The sequence below is a fragment of the Microtus ochrogaster genome, unplaced genomic scaffold, assembly GCF_000317375.1.
Source record: "Microtus ochrogaster isolate Prairie Vole_2 unplaced genomic scaffold, MicOch1.0 UNK45, whole genome shotgun sequence".
Lineage (NCBI taxonomy): Eukaryota > Metazoa > Chordata > Mammalia > Rodentia > Cricetidae > Microtus > Microtus ochrogaster.
Window position 1 is genome coordinate 276,283 of NW_004949143.1, and position 4,007 is coordinate 280,289.

General features: G+C 35.4%; 1 pseudogene; it reads right to left on the minus strand.

The window, feature by feature from the left end:
• Nucleotides 1-1,015: 1,015 nt before the first annotated feature.
• LOC101983120 overlaps nt 1,016-4,007 on the minus strand; it is a 33,029-nt pseudogene continuing 30,037 nt past the window's right edge.

Genomic DNA, 4,007 nt, shown 5'->3' on the forward strand with positions numbered 1-4,007 from the left:
AATGTTTCTTTTATGTACGTGGGTGCTTTTATATTAGGGGCATAGATGTTCAGGATTGAGACTTCTATTTTTCAATGAGTTCATAGTGTATAGAAAAACTACTTTTTAATGTTCATTTTATCAGTTGTTTATCATATCAAACTAGTCTTGTGGCTGAGCATTTATGATCTTTTAAGTATAATAGCATATAATATACAAAAAGAATGCTTTACTTTCTCACATTCATATTCCTTTTATTTCTTTCTCTTGCCTTATTATTTTGGCTAAGATTTCAAGTACTGTACTGAATAGGGGTGATGATAGAGTGCATTCTTCTTTCATTTCTGACTTTAGAAGAAATGTGTTTACTTCCCCTGACTCAGTAATTTTTGCTCTTGGTTTTAGGTTTAAAAAATAGCCTTAATTATACTGAAGCATGTTCATTTTACTCCTAGTTTTTATTCAGGTATTTATTGTTAGTTATATTGTCAGAAATTAAATTTTCATATATTTTGATACTCATGCAGTTTTGTCTTTGATTCTGTTTACATGGGATTATATTTACTTATTTTTATATGTTGAACTAGCCTCATCATCATGTATGATTTCAACTTGTGTTCATCAAGGAAATTTGTCTATAGTCTTTTGCTGTGTCCAAATATGGTTATTGGGCTAAAGAGGTGATTCAGTGGTTAAGAGCACCTGCTGCCTTCTTAGAGGACTGGTGTTTGGTTCCCAGCACCCACATAATGGTACATATCCATATATGCAAGCAAAGCACTTATATGCATAAAATAGAAGTAAATAACTCAGGGTAATATGTTCTTTCTGGAATAGCTTGATAAACACTGGTGTTAATTCTTCTTTAAAGATCCAATAGAGCTCATAAATCTGTCCAGTCCTGGCTTTGATTTGATGAGAAACTCCTTATTTAATGCTTTAGTTTTTGTAAGTTGTATGCATCTGACAGTGTATCCAATTTCTTTCTTTTTTTAGAATAATAAACACCTTTATTACACGAGCTATGAATGATGGTCTATTTGCCTTTCCAGGCTTTGATCTTCCTCAGATAGAACTCCAGCTCCAGCTGGAGCTCCAGCTCCTTGCCTTCTAGCACATAGCCATCTGCTCTGCCACACTGGCCTTGCCCTGCTGGAACTGCTCCTCCAGAAGACTGATGATCTTGGCGTTCTTTTTCCTTTCATCATATTTCTTCTGAATTTTCTTTGATCGTTTTTTTTTGTTTAATATTTCTTCCTCATCAGGAGTCAGCTTGGCCCCCTTCTTGTGGCCCAGGGGTAGTGCATAGTGGGACTCTATGTCACTGTCGGTAGGTGTGCTGTCAATAAGCTCAATGCAGTTCTTCATCAGGGTCTTGGTGCAGACCAGCTCGTTGTTGGATGCATTATAGACTACATCAGTGATCCTTGTTTTGCGAATACAACACTCAGACCCCCAGGAAAAGTTCCCCACATCCAATCTTAGGGCACGACACTTCTTATTGCTTCCTCACACTCTGACCGTGTGTATATGATGAGGGCCAATCTTAGTGTTGGTAGCAGGCCGTCCCAGCTCATAATTCTGCTTCTTGTGGTAGGGCTTTCTCTTACACCGGTTTTGCAGCGCTTGTGCCAGTTGTCCTGAGAGATGCCCAGTGCTCGGTGGTGGAAGGAAAGAGGAAGCGCAAAGCTGCACAGTCCAGTTTCTAAAAACCCAATTTCTTATATATCTTATAATTTAGTAGGTTATATTTTTTTCAAAATATTTCATAATGATCTTCTATATTTCAGTCTCCTCATTTTTATGTGATTTTATTAATTTTCATATTCTTTTTTATATTTTGAGTGTGATGGAATTTTATTTTATTTTTTATAGTAATTTTTTTCTTTTACTGAGAATAGATTACTTTCTCATACATTATATCCTGGTTATAGTTCCTGCTACTCCTAATTCCTTCCCACCTTCTCCCCTTTGCAGATCTGCTCGCTTTCTGTCTCTTATTAGAAAAGAATGGGCTTCTAAGTGACAGCAACTAAACATGACAAAATAAAATACAATAAGATAAAGCAAAAGCTATCATATTGAAGTTGGACATGGCAAACCAAGAGAAGGCAAAAGAGTCAGAGACCATCTTGTTTGCATAGTCAGGAGTTTCATAAACATACTAATAGCTATAATATTTCCTCAGAGGGCCTTGCACAGACCCATGTCTTCCTTGTGCTTGCTGCTTCAATCTCTGTAGGCTGGGATTAAAGACATGTGCCATCACTGCTTGGCAGAATGACCATTTTTACTATGTTAATCCTGCCAATGCATGAGAATGGGAGATTTTTCCATCTTCTAATATCTTCTTCAATTTTTTTTCTTCAAAGACTTGTTTTTTTTTATCATAGAAGTCTTTTACTTGTTTGGTTAGAGTTATATCAAGATGTTTCATATTATTTGGAACTTTTGTGAAAGGGGTTGTTTCCCTGTTTTCTTTCTCAGTCCATTTATCTTTTGTATATAGGAGGGGTACTGTTTTTTTTTTTTAAGTTGTCTTATTTTTTGCTATAGCTAAAATTTCAAGTACTATATTGAGTAGATATGGAGAAAGTGGATAGCCTTATTTTGTTCGTTATTTAAATGGAATTGTTTTGAGTTTCTCTCCATTTAATTTGATATTGGCTAAAGGCTGATGTGAATTGCCTTTATTATGTTAAGGTACGTTCCTTGTATCCTTGATCTCTCCAAGACTTTTTATCATGAAAGGTTGTTGGGTTTTATCAAAGGCCTTTTCTACATCTCATCATGAGATGATCATGTGGTTTTCTTTTTTCAGTTTGCTTACATGGTAAACTACATTTACTGATTTTTGTATATTGAACCATCCCCACATCTCTGAGATGATGTAACTAGAAAAAAAAATTCCTAGTGAGGTAACCAAGACCCAGAAAGACAAATATATAAGTGGACTAAAGGTTTTTAAAGTATGTTCTTATGATTCTTTGGATTTCCTTAGTGTCTATTTTTATGTCTCCCTTTTCATGTCTGATTTTTTAAATTTGCATATTTTCTCTCTACCTTTTAGTTAGTTTGGATAAGAATTTGTTACTTTTATTGATTTTCTGAAAGAACAAACTCTTTGTTTCATTGATTCTTTGTATTATTTTTGTTTGTTTCTATTTTTAATTTAATTTCTGACCTTATTTTTTGTCATCTGCTTCTTCTGGGTGTGATTTTTTGGTTCTAGAACTTTCAGGTGTGCTATTATATTGCTAGTATGAGTTCACTCCAGTATTTTTTTTTTTTTTTGGTGAAGGCAATTAGTGCTATGAACTTTCCTCTTAGCACTGCTTTCTTCATGTTCCATTAGTTTGGGTATGCTGTGTCTTCATTTTCATTGAATTCTAGAAAGTCTTTAATTTCTTTATTTCTGTCTTCACCCATTTTTTCATTTAGTAGAGAGTTGTTCAGCTTCCATGAGTTTATAAGCTTTCTGCTGTTTTTGAAATCCCGTCTTAACCTGTGGTGGTATGAAAGGATGCAGAGAGTTATTTCAATTTTCTTTTATCTGTTCAGACTTGCTTTGTGTCCCAGTATGTGGTCAGTTGTGGAGAAAGTTTCATGAGGTGCAGAGAAGAATGCATATTCTTTTGTGTTTGAGTGGCACGTTCTGTAAATATCTATTAGATCCACTTGGTTTATAACATCTGTTAGAGATAATTGCCCATTTTTGTTTACTTTTATATGAATGTAGCAGTCCCTAAACTTGGCCTTAAATCTATGATATTATTTCTTCTGATTGATCTATTTTACTGGTGATTATCACTTAGTCTTTAAAATTTATTTGTTGAGTATTTATTTATTTATTAAAGATTTCTGCCTCCTCCCTGCCACCGCCTCCTATTTCCCTCCCCCTCCCCCGCTCAAGTCCCCCTCCCTCATCAGCCCAAGGAGCAATCAGGGTTTCCTGCCCTGTGGGAAGTCCAAGGACCACCCACCTCCATCCAGGTCTAGTAAGGTGAGCATCCAAACTGCCTAGGCTC